We start from the raw sequence: 18291 nt of genomic DNA, 5'->3' as shown, positions 1-18291 counted from the left end.
CTGGACCAGTCAGACATCCTGGGTTCAAGTCCTTCTACCAATAGACCTGTTAATTTAAGGTGAGGTTCTTCCCTGACTCTAAACTCCCATGTCGCATTAAAGTTATGAATAGTAAATAAAATGTTTATAAAAAAGTAAAAAAGCTTTCTAAATTGCAAAATCCTGTACAGATTTGAATTATTACTCTCAGATTACGAGTCTTAGAAATCAAAGTTTTAAAAATGTGTGTCCAATTTAAAACTGAAGAGCGTCTGAAAAGATGCCGATACTTACCCACTTTTAAAGATGTGAAATGACAGCAGATCATTTTAGGATGAAAAATTCATTCCCCTTTCAACCCATCAGAAATGAATTTTTAGAATGATTATGATTCTCCTCAGCTTTTCTAAAATTTTGTGAGGGAAAGATTAGTTCTAAAGAACTGGGTAGTACCAGCTTTTTGTTCGGCTTCATTCATACATCACATTTAAAAACAAACAAATGAGAACAAAACAAAAAAATGTACCATGAGCTTTTCTTCCTCCTTTCTTTTGAGACGTATTTATTGAGCACCTGTTTAGATGCCAGCTCCTGCAATGGGGATCAAAAATAATCATCATTCCTGCAGTGGTGCAGATAACCACATTAATACAAATACAGTCAACCCTCTGTTTCCAAGGGTTTCTCATCCACAAATTCCACCAACCAAAATTGAAAATATTAAAAGAAAGACAACATAAATTTAAAAATACAGCACAACAACTATGTATATGGCATTTGCATTGTATTAGGTATTATATGTAATCTAGAGATAAAGTATATGGGAGGATATGCATAGGTTATATGCAAATACTACATACTACTGTTTTACATAATGGACTCAAGCATCTTTGGATTTTGGTTCGTGGTGGGAGTCCTAGAACCACTACCTGCAACTACTGAGGGATGACTGTATATATGTATCACTTCCACCCGAGAGTTGCTGTTGAATAAAGGGAAAAATTCTAGACTAGCATATAACAGGAAACTGGTGAGGCTGTGTTCCCTAGAGGAAGTAATATTTGACTACAGATGTGAGGTAAGCTATGGGATAAAAAGGCCTGGAAAGAGAACAGAGGTATATGGATTGGGATAAAAATTAATTGCTAAAAATAGTGACAGTTATTAAGCCAGTGTATGTGATGGGCCTTTTTATAGTATTCTACCTTGGAAGCTTAGACAAATCCTCTTCTATAGCATCTTAATACAGCAGTTTGCCTAGGCATTACGCTTTGTCCAACCTGAGATATTTTCAGAAATAATGCTCTAAGATTTCAGATGTATCTCCCTAATGCTTTGCTTCATAAAACCCGAATCAGAGTAATAGACAAAAGGTACTAAAATAACATTTAAGTGAATATTTTTGTAAATCTGGAATAGAGAAGAACTTTCTAAAGAGTGACTCCTAATCCAGAAATTGTAAGTTGGAATTTGACTACTTCTAACACTTTTGTAATAAAAGTTTTGTCAGTTTAAATGGCAAACTATAAAGTGGTAGAAACCATTTAAAATATATATGACAGTGAAAATATTTTTCATGAAGAAACTTCTTAAATTAAGGCAGCAACTACCCAATATATAGATGGGAAAATATTTGAACTGGGATTTCACAAGAGAATGCATAAATGGGCCAGGCGTGGTGGCTCACACCTGTAATCCCAGGACTTTTGGAGGCCAAGGCGGGCGGATGACCTGAGGTCAGGAGTTTGAGACCAGCCTGGCCAACATGGCAAAACCCTGTCTCTACTAAAAAAAAAATACAAAAAATTAGCCGGGCATGGTAATGGGTGCCTGTAATCCCAGCTACTTGGGAGGCTGAGGCAGGAGAATTACTTGAACCCAGGAGGCAGAGGTTGCAGTGAGCTGAGATCCCACCATTGCACTAAAGCCTGGGTGATAGAGCGAGACTCTGTCTCAAAAAAAAAAAAAAAAAAAAAGTAAAGAATGCGTAAATGACCAGTAAATAAATGAGTTGAAGTTTAATGTCAGTGGTTGTCCAAGAAATATGAATTAAAACAGTGCCTTTTCTTTTTTTTTTTTTTTTTTTGGCTTTCAGGTTGGGCAAGATTTAAATGATGGCTATATGGAAGAAACTGTAATAACTATACATATATGTGCACTGATGAAACCTGTGAATGTATACTTTCTGCATGCGTAAACATTTATAATGTGATTACCCTATGACCCAGAAATTTTACTTCTAGGAATGTATTCCAGAAATGTAATGATGAGTATGTGTAAAGATTTAGCTACAATTATGCTCATCAGATTATTATAATTAAAAGTTGCGAAGCAATCAAAATGTGTAATAGGGAGATAGTTACATAAATGTGGCACATTGATAGAAGGAACACTAAGCTGCCATTCAAAACAAAGTCTTTTTGAATTCTTTGCTATGGACGTTTGTCCATGAAATATTGTTAAGTAATCTAGGAAGTAGATTACAAAATAACATTTATGTTAAGGATACATAGTAACATGTTGAACACTTGTGTGTTAGATACTAGACTAAATGCTTTATGTTGATTATCTCATTTAATTATAACATTCTTCTGAGATATAAACATATCTCATTTAATTAAACAATTATAATTGTTTAATTATAACATGATTAGCCCTATCTTATAGATTAGTTAACAGGAATAACGGGGGGCTAAATAACTCCAGGTCACACCAGTTGGAAGTGGGGAGCTAGGTTTTAAGGATCAGCTTCAGAATTTTTACATTTGTGTATGTACATGTATAATAAAAGGGCATACACCAAATAGAGTGACAATATATACTGTTGGCTGTAGAACTTCAAGGGATTTTAACTTTCTTATTTATACTTTTTGCAGAGTCTGAGAGTTTTAGCCTTTGCTTTTCTTAAGAGGAAATAAAAGCAAAGGTGTTTTTATTTTTTAATGTTTTTGTTATATAGGAAGGGCAGGCAGCACTAGTTTTAATTTTATACAGTACATGTCATGTTTTATTTCAAGAGGAAAAGATGGAGAAAAATGAATAGTTAGCATATTTAATTGGCATTTTTTAATAACACCCATGGGGCATTATTAGGAAATTTGTAAGTGATGTTTGTGGAGGTAGCTGTTAGGGTAGATACAAAGAAATGGAGTTATAAAGAATAAAAGTAATTGAACATTAAACACATATTTCTGTTTAAAATTTTAAATACTTTTTGGAAAATTAAAATATTAGTGTAAAGGTAATTTTCTTTTTATTGATCAGCCATCAAGTATTTACTGAATACCAAGCATTGCCAGCAGCAAAGAAGAAGTATAAGATGCAGAATTATGATGTAGTTGTGGATACAAAACTTCAGGAAGAGGTAATCTGTATTTAAGATAGTTACATGATCAGGTGATAAATTACAAAGTTCAGATGAAAATATAGAGATAGGCCTGGATCATGAGAATGGGGTTGTATATAAGATGGGTAAGGATGAATGATACTCATGTGTCATAGAGAAGATATATGGAGAAAGCAAGCGTTGAGTTGACACTGAACGCTGGGTGGGTAGTGAATGAAAGTAGAACATGTTCTGCAGGCAAAATAGCCTGAGCAAGTAGCAGACACAAGAATGAGCAGCTTGGAAATGTGCAGTTCAGTAAGGTTTTGGCTGGTTTTCCTGAAGATACAGGAATTAAAGTAAGGTGAGACCAGATTATGGAGAGCTTCCACTGTGAAGCATTTATGTAGGTGCATAAATATATGTAGATGCACTTATCTAGATACAAATAAGAAAGTATTTGAAGGCCTTCTACAAGGCTTAGTTATTATATTGGTTTACTACAAGTTCTTCAGTTTCTATTAGAAATGTTAAGGAGAGTCCTATGATCAAGTCTGTGCCTAACAGACTTGATCCTAAGCTCCTACTACATATCATAGGTTTTATTCGCATTTTTCAAACTGTATTTTTATAGTGCACCAACAGCATTCCATGGATTTTTATGTGAAAAATGATTTGATTAGTGTGAGCAGGCCTCTGCATGCTTGTGAACAAAGTTCTTAATTAAGAAACTCTGCCTTGGATGGGGCTTTGGACATCGTGTAGTCTAGCTTCCCATCTCAGTGAAGGAATTTCTCCTATAATAATTCCCAAAGGAGATTATTCCTGTTTACCTAAAATAATTAATAGAGGAAGATGAAGACCTGATTAGTTGCTTAGTCCAACATTTAGAGTAGCCTATTTCATCTTTGAAATACATATTTCAAATGAATGAAAATTGAGAAGCATGGTTTTTTTTTTTTTTTTTTCAGATTTGTACTTGTTGGAAAAGTACTTTTTTTCCCTATATGTACTTGTTGGAAAAGAATCCCGTGGAACAGTAAATCATGAGTTAATTTAATCTTTCAAGTAACTTTATCTTTTAATCTATGCAACATGGAATATCTATCATGATATTAACTATTTTAGTTATTTGAGTTGTTTTATAATGTACTCCTTATAGATGGAAGAAGGCGGTATGTTAAGGGTACATACAAAAAATAATTCTGGTTTGGTAAAAGATTACATCTCTTTAATAGTAAGGATTTAAATCACATCTTTTTAAAATCTGAAGTAGTACCCTACCTAAGAGCTAAGTTATTACTGGTAACATACACCTCCTCTAAATAAAATAAAAGAGACATGATGATAATTTCTCATAAACCTAGAGTTAAGATTTATCTAGTTCTGTGTACCTGAGATTGCCCCCTTGTCAAACTGATATTATCTACTTGACTCAACATGAACATATTGTTGGTAGAACTGGTAATTCAGAACAAAGCAGAAGACACAGTCTGTTTGTTGAGTGGAAATCTAATTTACAAAGCCATCCAAACACAAGAAATTGCAGGAATGAATTTTAAATCACATATCCAATCAATAGTATTGCTAGAGGAGACTTAGTCAAGGAAGACATTACGGAGAATTTCCAAATTTCCAAAGAGCAAAAAGATAGGTCTTGGTGGTCCAAGGAAGGTTTCCTAGAAGAAATGGCAAATGGCTGAGTCTGCGAATCCATTGAATCTTGGATTGTTTATATAGTCTTTGTAGTTTGAGATATAGCACAGTGCCTTGTGCATATTTGTATTTTAAAAATATATAGTGCCTTGTAGGTATTATAAAGAGTAGGAAGTAGACTTTAATAATCTTCAGTATAGTGCAGCCATTCAAAATTCAGTTTAGGATTAGAGAGATTATAGCTTGAGTCTTAGTTTAGCCACTTGCTTCTACCTCTGATATTAGTCAAGATCTTTATCTTTTAAGTTATAATTTCTTCATGGCAAGGCGGTACATCAAAAGTCAAAATTTGTGATTGTAATGAGATAAATCTTGTGAAGTACTTATCATGATGCTATCTTAAATGTCACCCTGAAATGAAACAGGAACATGGCAGAATGCTACTTTTGTGGCTTGCATTAACATATAAATGCATCCTTTATTGTTTGCTATAGGCTTCTAAGAAGTGATACTAATTGGCTTAAATATTATCTGTGCCATGTAATTATTTTCTTTTGGATGGGGGCCAAAATGAGAGAGCGTGGGAGGAAAGGACAGGAAGGTTTTGTTCTGAAACAGTAGAGGTGTTCAGACATCTTCATGTAGCTATTTAAAAATTTAATTAAGACCCATCTTAAGGTAGGGTGAAATAGCCTATTTTCTAATGAAAGAAGTTGACATCTAATGACCATACATTGGCAGGAATAGACACAGAGTCTGAATCAGGGATAGAGAAAGAGAGGCAATAATGTGTAACATTGGGCAGAGTCTGTCTACTCCCGCTCTGCTCTTCTCTAGCAGCTTCTTTCCTGACTGTTCCTTTGCTTTATCCCAAAGAGGTAGTTTCTCTATTGTCAATGGGCTGTATTTCTGGTAATCTTCTCATTTGTTTTCTTGTAGTGAGCCCTGGCTACCATACTGGCTAAGACAAAATATGCTCCAACTCCATTCCCATCCATGACTTTTATTTTAGCCTGGAGGTTCAAATCCCTAAGGACATTTTGACTTTTATGTTTGGCTATCAGTGTTCTCAGATAATTCAAAACAAATAGTCACTTAAAACATTTTTTAATGTGCTATAAAATGATCTACTGTGGAGTTTTATGGAGGTAATTCACATATACTCATAAGAAAATACAGAACTTTAAATAATTTAGAGGCATCTGTGGAGTGGATCAGGCTCTGCCTGTGGCCACAACTCTCCTTCGTTTCCATACTTCTTCACTTCAGCTGCCTTGTGCCTCACTCTGGATATGCGCTTAACTATAGCCCAGAGGTAAGATTTGATAAACAGTGTTATTAGGAGATTAAGTTATGAAACTTAACTCACAGGGAAACAAACATTTGATTTAGGAAGGGAGCTAATTGCCTAGGAGGTCCTTAGATGTTATTTATGCTAGAAAGCAAGGTCCTTTCTAGGGCCCAGACTTGTCCTGATGTATAGAATAAGACTTGTTGAGAAATGCCTGAGAACAAACTGTAAGAGTGATACTAGGTACCCTGAATGCCTAAACCTAATAGGGTCCATCTATACTTACCTTAGAAATCACTAGTGACTTGGACACTATAGAGAACAGTAAAGATTTATGTGATCCAGTATATTCTACCAAATTATTGTGGTGTAGTTAAGTCTGACTTAAATAGAAATGTGACCAGATAACATGCCTGTATCAATTTTATGATCTTAAAGATAAAATTTTTATTTAGTTGGAAATATTTAATGGAAAACGTTGAAAATTAAGTAGTTGGCCAATCATGGTGAAATTTTCTTGACATATAATTTAACAAATCCTCTATTTCAACAACAGATAAAAAAACAACTGAGGAAAAGCAAATCTAGAACATTTATATGAAGAAATAGAAATAAAACTGCTGGTTTTATATGGTTGATAAAAGTTTTTTCCCTTTCTTTTTGAAGACTGGTATTTGGGAATGGTAGGCAATAGAGGATCAGGACTTGGTTGGTCTTAGTCCCACTGCTTATTGTTGGTTAGATATCCTGCATGTAATCTTTTGGGCAAGTTATGTTTTTGACTTGAGATTTACTTTCCTCATTTATAAAATAGTTATCAAAATTACCTACTTCATAATGTGGTACTGAGAATTATGTAAAAGAGAACTATGTAAAACATCTGGCAGGGCATCTGGAAGTTAGTACTCAATGGTAAATATTAAGTATTAATAGTGATAATTGCAAACCTTTTTTAATATCATATGTTTTTACTGCTATTTCTCTAGAGCTTTTCAATTGGTCATATAATATATGCCCCTTAAAAAAAATTGAAAATTCTTTCTCTTTTTCTTATATTAATTTAAACTTATAAAATGATGTGATTCCCTTGTCTTCCTTCTCTTACACATTGTAACTCTCTGCAGCACCCAGATGCATCGTAAAATCTTATTAACGTAAACATTTTAAAACTTGAAGCATTTTCCACATAACAACCATGTTTCTTGTATTTATCACAATAAGTGAACTTCTAGATACCACCTTACTAATCCTTATAGTCTTTCAATAAGTATTGCCATTTGGAATCTATATTAATGTTAAAAAATATTGGGAATTACATGTATATATATTGTAGCTATAAGTACTTAGGAAAATGTTATGAAATTATGACAGTAATACAAATTAAGATAAGAAATATTTCTAGTGAAACCAGCACATTTACTTGATAGAAGTTTTTGTATACTTTACTAATTCTTCTGCATATGCAGGTCATTTTAACTTAATATTGCTAAATAAACTCTTTTTTCCATTTTTTGTAAACGTAGTTTATAATAGCAGCATGCTAGTCCATTACAGTTTTCAACCATCATTAAATCAACTGTTTCCTTGTGATAAATTATTTCCAGTTTTTAGATTATAAATGGTGTTTCCATGTACTTTTTATACTTATAATTTTTCCTTTTTTTGTTGTTGTAGGATTAATCTAGGAATTTTATCACTGGGTCAAAGATTGTCAACGTGCTTTTGACTCTTGAAACTAAAGTGCCTTTCAAAGGAGTTCTGATAGTTGGTATTGCCAGAGGCAACATATGAATAAGGTCCTTCCTGCCACTTTATAGCAATGGATATAATGGCTATTAAATTGGCCAGTTCAATCAATGTTAAGTGATAATCTCATTTTTTTTCTTCTTTCTTTACAAGGGACAGAAATAATTGTTGACATATTGTTTTGGATTAAAGTGGGTAATCATGTTGAAATAATTTGGAATTGGTAGTAGTTATAATAAAGCACACGTTGTTGAAACTAAATTAAAAAGACTAATGCGTCTTGTTGACCTTTTATGTGAAGAATGTGTATGGTCACAATTGAAAGTATTATGAGAAAATTTTAAAGTTTTTGAAGTAAAAAAGAAAAAACAGGCCAAAAAACTTTCAGCTTGTAGATTCAATTGCTGATTTCTTAATGTGCCATCTACGTTAAACTCTTAACTGAAGCCTAAGTCACTACATGTAGAATTAGAAACCACTGTTTTTGGTTTTAAGGGTATTTAAAAATAGCCTTAGCGGAATCTTTAGCTTCATTTTTACTGGTAAAGCCTAATTGAGTTTTACTATTAAAGCTGACTATACTCTGTCTTCCTCCTTAGCTTGCTTTTACCTCATTTATAGAACACACCCTAGTATTTTAGAAACAATTACATATCTCACTCATACCTCCCCCTCTCCCCCCACCCCCAAGACAAAATGTAGGCATGTTGAATAAATAGACATAGCAAAGTGGGGGGATTTCCTTGAGCTATAGAATTAGTTGATGAAAAAAGGGAGCGAGGGGGAAGTGTGAGAACTACAGAGAAAAGAAGACAATTAGAGAAGACATGGAGATATGAGAAAAGTAGATTTACATTTTGAGTTCTCATTGCTGTCATATTTCTTCACAAATTCTCCGGCAAGCTGTAAGGTGGGCTGTTTTTTAAGGTTTATTGATAAGCAATTGATTCGTATTTTAAGTCAAACTAATTCTGCATCTCTTTCCCATTGTTCTTTTGTGCTTCTTTATTCTACTCTATTTTTAAGAGCAGTACTGTCTAACTTGCTGGCTCTTTCTGCTCTACTGTTGCTCCAGCCCTGCAGCTTCCCCACCGTGTGAATTTGCACTTCAGTGGCACCGTTTCCTGTTAGAAACCAAAGGCAGGCCCCTGACTTTTCTAGGTGTTGATTCACACAGGAAAGGACCTGAAAAGTTGTATCAGGGCACCTGATTAACTGTAGGACTAGCTGATGGACTTGAAGCACAAATGGGGCTGTGGAATCTTTTCCATACCTTTTGGTCTCCTGTGGGTCTGAGGTAGAGTGGTCAAAAAATTTAAAGATTGACGTAAGTAGATTCTAGAACACAAATTACAGAAGGTTGGAATTGATGTTGTTCAGATTACCCTGGATAGAAATCAAGGTGAATGATATTGATATTTGAGTCCAAATCAGGTATTTGTTTTTTTTTTTTTTAATTGTAGTAAAATACATGTAACAGAAATGTACTGTTTTAACCCTTTTTAAAACGTTATATATTGTCACGTAACTGTATCTAACATGGAAATATGTGCATGCATATGTAACTTAGAAAGATGAAAACTATTCCTTCCTTATTTTGTAATAGAAGAACGTTAAAAATCACTGTCATAATTTTCTTTCTAGGTTGTGAAATACAACTTAAAATTTTATTAACCATTTTAAATGTAAAATACAAAGTGATGTTTTTTCACTATATAAGTTGAGCTTTATATAAATGAATTATATACAGTTCTATTAGAGAAGGATGAAACTAAAAAAAGGTTGATTTGCAGATATTTCACTTTTTTGGAATTAAAATAACTGATTGTTTTCTTCTCCCATCCTTCTATGTTTTTCTACACATGTATTTTGATACTAGAAGTATTGCTAAGTTTTTAAACCTAGTTTTCCTCCAAAACAAAGATTTTTTTTTTCTTTCAAAATCTTGTTAATTTTTTCATGGAATGAATTTGCAATCCATGTGCAATCAATCTTTATAATAAAAATATGAAATTGACATTTCACAATGTACCCATAATTGGCATAAATTATTATGATTAATAAGGTCAAGTTTGTGAGTTACGGTACCCAAAACTCAACTGTTTTACTAGGGAAATCTTAGCAAATTGAAATTATTTAATTGTTTGCATTTTACCAAATAATGTTTTCAGCTTGTTACGGGGACTCGAGAGAAGTGGTTATCTGACAGTTGTCAAGTCGGAGGAAGTTAAGATGTCTTTATATCTAGGTGGGCTCATCATTTAGCTCTCTCTGCAGTCATTTGGTAATGTCATCCAGTCAGGCACATGTGTTTCATTTACTTTATTGATCAATATAATCTACATTATATTTATGACAGTGACTATTTGTTTATAAAAAGGCAGTATGTAAACTTGGACAGTTCTCAATTCCCTTGGGTACCTTTCTTGCTCAGTACATGTTAGCAAATGATGATTATGTCCTAGATAGGCCTATGCAATGGAGTGCCAGAACTCTTGCATCTGTTTAGACTACTCACTGATTTTATCTTTTTTTTTTGTTTAACTCTGAACAAACCAAAATGTCCATCATGTGTAACTCACTAATGTTCACAACCCACTTGCAGCAAAATTAAGAACCTTAAAATGACCTTGAAGCTATAGCAGTAGTGAGCATCAGATATATTCAGACACTTCATCTGAGTCGATTAGCAACAGAGATTTCTCTTGGAAAACAGAAGTAGATGGGAAGCAATGACATTTGTATAAAGGCACTTCCTTTTGCCACCTTTGTTTTGTTTTGTTTTTTTTTTTTTTTTAAAGAATTATGGTGTAATCTTACTGCTGTTATTAAACTGCTTTAAGCTTCTTTCCAAGTATCACAGCCAAATTGAAGGATTTATTTCCTTGCTTGCACTTTGAAACATAGCTGTCAAACAAAGTAAGGAAAGGCAAGTGATAGAGATACAGCCCCTTTGCATTTTCAGTTTGTTTGCATTTGTTCATGGCTTCTAAGACACTTTGAATTTCTGAAGGAGTTTGCTTGCTTTAAACTCTGTCATATATACATTGTTACCTGAATGAGTCTGTAAGAGATCAAAGTACCTGTCAGCTCAGTTAGAAGAGATTTTTTTTTCTCTCTGAGATGGTTATAAAGGGAGATTCCATTGCCTTATGTATGTTGAGAACTTAACATAGGAAAATAGTGGGTTGTTAAAGTTTGAAAAGTTTCAGGGAAGAGGTGGGTGGTTTCTGTAGAGTATCAAATATTTGAAGTATATTAAATCTGTTAGATTAATTGGAATTTCTCCTAATTTCCTACGTTTTAGAGAGATCCCCCTCAAGTGCATGTGCAGATAGAGAAACAAAATTTGGCTTCAACAAATGATGTTGCCTCTCTCTCTTAAAGTAATATTTAAATGAATAATACAGTCTCGTTAGTATTGTCAGTTATTTTATAGGATACTTGAAGCTGAAGACACAAATATCAGAGGGCCTAATTTTTACCTATGGAATTATTATTTTGGTCAAAAATATTTTCACTCCATGTGTTCATTGTGTGTGCTGCCTGCCCTCTCTCGGCAGTGGTCCAGCTGATTGCTGCTATTACTGTTAAGGGCTCTTAGTGTATCAAAAATAAGTTTTTTTGAGCATGACAGAATGATGCATATAGTCATTATTTAAATTGGAAACAAAAGTTCTGTACTAACTATATAGTGAGTACAATCAAATACATAAACCATTAGACTGGCAACTAGTGAGTACAATCAAATACATAAACCATTAGACGGGCAACTAAGCTGGTAAGCCATGGAGAATTTACTATTTTGTTGGATGTTTGTTAGAGCATGAAGTTGGAATTTAGAATGTATTTTCTCCTGAAATACATTTGACGATTATGTATCTGTCTGTGAGGTGTGGTTAATTCCACAGAGCTTATCTCCTCTATAGTGTCCCCCAAATTAGAATATGGTACTGCCATTATGTGGTAACACTGTATATGACAGTGTATCTATTGGAAAATGTTTGAGTTTTCATATGAAGTTTTAGGGGCATTGCTATAGTTCTGACAGAATAAATATGGATTTGAAAGTTACAAGCCATACACAACTTGATATTTCAGAGGCTAGGAGTTGCAGTGGGGCTCCAGTGCATTGGTGGTGATAAAACTGTTAAGGGTTGGAATCTCTTTGCACTTTGATCTCTTAGGAACTGTCTTAATCCTAGCTGTATTTCACATGCCCTTTTTCTTAAGATCGCCAGAAACTTGTTTAATCTGCTACCTCTCCACAATGAACAGCTGATGCGCTGGCCATAGTAGCTGTCAGCCCCCTTTTCTGCTAGATGGGGTTAGTGTCCCCACAAAATTCATGTCCTTTTTGGGACCTCAGAACATGACCTTATTTGGAATCGAGTTGTTGCCAATGTAACAAATTAGGATGAGGTCATCCTAGAGTAGAGTGGCCTTTAATCCAATATGGCTGTGTCCTTCTAAGAAGACACACACATAGGGAGAGCACCATGTCACAGAGGCAGAGATTGGAGTGATATATTTACAGACCAAGGAATACCAGCGATTATTGGAAACACCAGAAACTCAGAGAAAGGCATGGAACAAATTCTGCTCTACAGCCTTCAGAGAGAACGTGGCCCTACAAACACCTTGATTTTGGAGTTTCAGCCTCTGTAACTGTGAGAGAGTAGATTTCTGTTTTTAAAAGCCACCTGGTATGTGCTACTTCCTTACTGTAGCCCTAGGAAACTAATACACCTGCCAATAAATAGAGAAGAACACCGTCTTTGGGTTTCTGCCCTGTAAGTCTGTTTCTTAGCAAACATGTAAGTAATTTTTAAGGTCCTCTAAAATTCTCAGAAACAAAACTGAGCATCTGTAGGTGAAGAACATTCATTTTCAACCATCACTTCAGTGTGGCATTTCGTGGGAAAGCTATTCCATACTGGGATCCCATCCCCAGGGATTCTAATCTGGTGGGTTAAGGGTAGGGCCTGAGCATCTGTATGTTTTTAAGCTTCGCAAGGGAATCTGGGAATATGCAGCTAGAGCAGAGAATCACTAGTGCAGAGGGAAGAGTAAGAACTAGCCAGGTGCACATTAGAATCAGCTTGTTGGCTTCTGAAACTTACTAATGCCTGAGCCCCAACACCAGAGGTGAGGGATGCAGCCTGCCATTGGTTTGGGATGCAGAGGGATCGAGGAGAGTTTTGAAGCTCCCAGTGAATTTTTTTTTTTTTCCACAATGGATGGATGGATGACAAAATATCTTCTTCTGTATTGTATTCTTTCTTCTGCATAATTCAAGGCCTCCTGGACATCTTCAAAGGAGGTGGCCAATGAGTTATATGTGAGTTGAGTGTGTTGGGGGGATTGGAGTGGTCACTGGTGGCTGCAGGTGGGGTGGGAGGGGGTCTTTTTTTAATTTTTTTTTATTTACCCTTTTCCCTCCTATTTTCTGTACCATTGCCTGTTCTGTGGGAAAACCTGTCTTGGGCCCACATGAAGGAAATGAGGATGAAAGTGTAGGGTTGCAAAGGTATAGATATGAGGGGATACCCAGTGACAGGAACAAAATTTGAAAAATGCCATGTGGCAGAAGTGGGAGACAAAGGTACTGTGACCACTGGTGGCTCTTTCATTGTGTATAATCCATTGTGCCCATACAGAGGGAACTTAATGTGTGTGTATAGACATACATAAAGGTAATTTTTGTGCAGGACATAAAAATGTCTGTATAGTTACGTTCTTTTTTTCTGAAATTCTGTTTGCAGTGAATGTTGCCCCGTGTTGTGTGATGATTTCCAAGAAGCTCCTATTTCTCCATCTTGCAGTCTGCCTTGTACTTTGTAGACTAGTCATTTGGGTTGTGCCTATGGTGTTATTGACTAAGAGATATTTTATTAATACCTCTGATGCTGCGCTAGTGACTAATATCTAGTATTGTTGCCATTTATTTCATAATGACAGTATATTTAGAATATCTAAGACACAAAAACATCAGATTTAAAGCAGGTGTTTTGCATGTAGATGACTTGGAATGAAAGCCGCCTTCATCCTGCGCTCATTTCCTTGCTTTGTCCACATGCTTTACTACCTTCCTGATGACCGTCACTGTGTTTAGAGACCACATTAGGGAGACCTCATCATTGGTGAAATTCTTTAAGATTGGTTCTGAGATCTATGCTTGATGGCAGTTCTTAAAAGTGCTCATAGTCATAGCTATCCGAAGTTCTTGTGTATCTACTGATAAGCACTCTTGCTTTATTTAATTTGCATGTCAATCCTTTGAGTTAGATTATAGCATTTCTATTTTCTTGATAGGAGACTATCAGTGAGATTTGTCCTTTGGAACTAACCAGTGGCATACTAGCAAGCTACTTTCTTAATAAAAGGTCCTTATATGTAGCATTTGCTGACTTCCTTGATGTAAATACACAGACTATGATGGATTTCAAGCTACTGAAGTGTAGTCATGGGGTTGTAAAGAGATGCATTCAGTCAGCTCTCCCATGCCTGTACTAGCCAGATGCAGCCCTCCTCTGGATCTATTATGTTATGCTGCCGAACTTTCACCACTTTTCCCTGGCCCCCCCCTTCCACTGCAGTCATTTTACGGAATCCCCTGCGTCACAAAGGAACATCATGTCCTGTTTGTAGCCCCTTCTACTGAAAGTTTCTCAACAACGTGGAAGTACAATCAACTGTCAACTTCCAGGACCCTTACTGCCCTAGATTAACATGGAATTAATGGAATAGAATTTACTATAGTAAGGCATCTTTTGTTTTTTTCTTGATGAGAAAAGTGTGGGTAATGCTATTGAGTCAAATGTCTGATCATTCCTGATGTGAGTAGCAATTTTTTGAACTTTTTAATAACACATCAAACTGATTTTTCTCATGACACTAATCATTCTTTTGTGGTTTAATTCAAAATGCTTTCTTCTTTCCACATCTCCTTTTTTCTTGGCGTGGTCTTTAGGTGAAACCACCTTTTCACCGTCTTTATGTGAAACCACCTTTTCTCCAAGATAGGATTTGCTCTTAGCACAGCTGTGTAGTAGCAGATATGGAAGGGGTCTGGATCTTGATGGTGATGGAAAACCATGAGACTTGTCAGTCCTTTTTCCAAAATTGTGAATGAAGTGGTCAGCAGTAGTATCTCTTTCCCATTCCATATTTTTATGGATAAGTCTAAACAATTATTTCCTTGCCCTTCTCTATTTCCACCTGATTGTAAATCTCAGAGAACGTGTGTCTTGGGTTCATTTTTCCTGATCCTGGCTATAACACTGACTTCCTTAAAAACTAGAGTGCATTCTAAATCATCACCTTTTGTCAAACTTCCTATTCATGCTAAGACCTTGAATGAGTTATGTTAGGCATCATTAATGTGCTGCTGCCATCTTTGTAGGATTTGCCCTGTAGTGATTAGGTTACCCGTTTTCTTTCTTCGGCACTGCTGTGATAGGCTGAGGAGGAGAGTTGAGAGAGCTTGATTCTATCCTTGGCAGGTACTGCTTGCTTTTTCTAAGATGCTTTGGTTATATGGGAGTAGCTTTCATTTACAAGCACTGTGTAATTGGAAAAAAACCAAATGTTATTAAACAATTTCTGAAATTGTTTTTTGAAGTATATATTGCATGAAAAGATATGTTAGTGAATATAGATATGAAACATATGAAGTCTTTTTTATAACCAAATTCCATGTGGGAATGATCTCGTTTTAAGGCAGACTGGATTTTTCTTCTTTTCTTTCCCAGCTTGTCAAACACCTTTAAGACATGGCCACAGGCCATGGGATTTCAGTCTCCACACAACATAATGTCATTTTATATTTGATCCCTAAAGATTTTGAAATTGTTAAGATTTTATGACTGCCTGACACTTATATTTAATGTCCAGGCCATGACCCTGAGCGATGAGAGCATGTGATCACAAGGACCGTGGACTTGAGTTTATGTTACTGTTATAGAGGTTCCTGAAAGAAAAGACCAGGGGGCTTCAATGTAGTTTGGAGTCTGCACAATTTATTTTGCTTTTGCTGAGGAAATAAAAGGAGCACATTTTTATTTTCTTAAAAATGTTAAAATTGGAAGCATTTTCTACAAGAAAAAGATGTTTCCAGGAAAAGGAGAAATTGTGTTTTAGTCTAATTACAAGAGATGTAACGTTATATTGATCGGCTTCCTACTTTTATTTAAACATATGATGTTAGAGTTTTGATTGCAAGGGACTTGTAAGTTGAAAAGACCTATTATGAGTAAGCTTCTTGACAGAGAAATCTGATTTTCAGCATGAACAGCATAAATGGAAACTGCTTTCTCTGTGATAATTCTATAATTTTGTATTGATTTATAATGAATATACTTATCCAAAGAGAGTTACAGTGAAATGGAATTACATTCAATTACTTAAACTCTTTTCAGTTTGAAGTTTTCATATGGATAGTTAATAGTATGGGAGTAGAAATATAGTTTTGTAATGAAAGTTTGAGTATTAATCCTCTTTGGTAAAACCACGTAAAAACTCGGAGCTTCAGTAGACAAGACCAATCCTAATTTCTGCATATTTGTATTTGACACGTAATAAGTTACCATTTTGATTTATTTACATATATATGTCAGTAAATATTCCTAAAATAAGACTTAGTTTGCCTCAATTGTCAGTCTTCATTTGAAGACCCTTGATCCAGAAATGTAGACCTCTAATATGTTATTATAAATTAAAACAATTTTTTTCTTCTCCAGGCTTTAAAAAAATACTTAACACAGTTTTTGTAATTTCTGTTAGCTGAATAAAACATGCCTGATATTGATTGGTTTCATCAGTAAAAGATAAAACATGGGTTCTTTTCAGTGTAATAGGCCTTGCTGAATCACTTATGGTAAGGCTAGGATAATACCTAAATATTTGAATGTTGTGGAGTCAAACACCATTTCCATTGAGATACAAATGTTCAGTAAAAACTACATTTGCGAATGATCTGAACAGTGGCCCATTTCCAAAGGTTAATTTGCCTTGTGGAAATTATATATATAGATTTATTTTGTATACTTTTTCAACAGTAGTGAGCACCCCCTTAGTGAATAATTCATTGTGCAGAAACATTATTACTAATTTAAATTGGTAAAATGCCATTGAAGTTTCACTTATTGAAGATATTGCCTATGTATATATATATATTTTCAAGTTTGTTTTTTTAACTGTTATACAATTGTATGTATTATTTACAACGTGATGTTTTGAAGTACATATACCCCATAGAATGGTTAAATCCAGCTAATTAACAAATACATTACCTCATATAGTTACTGTTTTTTGGAGAGAACACTTTAATGTCACTTAGTATTTTTCAAGAATACAGTATATCAATAAAGTCAGTATGCTGTACAACAGATGTCTTGAATGTATTTCTCCTGTCTAATTGCAAATATGTATTCTTTGACCAACATCTCCCTAACTACTCCAGCTTCTGGTAACCACCATTTTCCTCTCTACTTCTAATGAAATCAACTTTTTAAGATTCCACATATGAGTGAGATCATGCAGTATTTGCCTTTCTGTGCCTGACTTATTTCACTTAGCATAATGTCCCCCAGATTCATCTGTGTTGTCACAAAAATGGCAGGATTTCTCTCTTTATTATGGCTGAATAGTGTGTATATATTTTTTTAAATAAAAAAAAGCAGTAATTGTAAGAATTTTCAGAAGTTTTCTCCTGACCTTGGTTGTTCCAATCCTAAGTTATCACATTCTTCCATGATATTATCGAGGAAGGTAGAGTGGAGCTGGCGTGCACCACTGAATAATCTCATGCCCTGTGTGCCCTCCCAGCCTAGCAGATATGACAGTGCTCCTTGGTGACAGCTCTGGAACTGTCTGCTCTAATGCTTTCTTCCCCTTTCTTTAGTTCATCCCTGGAGGGTAGACAATCACTGATATGCCAGGGCCCCTGCTTCTCTGTGCCTTTCACTGCGGCTTGGCCAATTTCTTCCAACTCAGACCATTTGCTTTAGATATATGTATAAGTATTATTATACATATACATGTATAGATGTCTGTGTATCATTTCTGTCTTTTGACAGTCGCCAACTTATCTCGGGAAAATCTTTCCTTCGTATTCTTCCATTTGTAACGAAAAAGATAATGATCCTGTCACTGCTGTGTACGTACCATCACTTAAAAAGGTTTTTTTGGGGGGAGCGGGAAGGAGGGCCTCGTTTGATAAAGTTGGTACCAACATACTATAGCTTTTTATAGCAGTGTTAATCCTGTGTATATGTAGTGTGCATTCAGCAAA

General features: G+C 35.0%; 1 protein-coding gene across 10 annotated transcripts in view; it reads left to right on the top strand.

Annotated features, from left to right (window-relative positions):
* Positions 1-18291, top strand: part of KLF12 (Kruppel like factor 12) — a 453886-nt gene that overhangs the window by 101047 nt on the left and 334548 nt on the right. For 4 of the 10 annotated variants that reach the window (XM_031655898.1, XM_031655896.1, XM_031655895.1 and 1 more), the window contains one exon: positions 3244-9431. The exons of 5 other annotated variants lie outside the window; for them this stretch is intronic. The gene's annotated coding sequence lies outside the window, so the exon portion shown is untranslated. The remainder of the gene's footprint in view (positions 1-3243; positions 9432-18291) is intronic. One more of the 10 variants, XM_031655897.1, reaches the window with a different exon arrangement.

Source organism: Papio anubis, chromosome 15 (genome assembly GCF_008728515.1).
Source record: "Papio anubis isolate 15944 chromosome 15, Panubis1.0, whole genome shotgun sequence".
In the NCBI taxonomy this organism is placed as follows: Eukaryota; Metazoa; Chordata; class Mammalia; order Primates; family Cercopithecidae; genus Papio; species Papio anubis.
The sequence above is the reverse complement of the archived record's forward strand: the minus strand, read 5'-3'. Positions and strand labels throughout refer to the sequence as shown.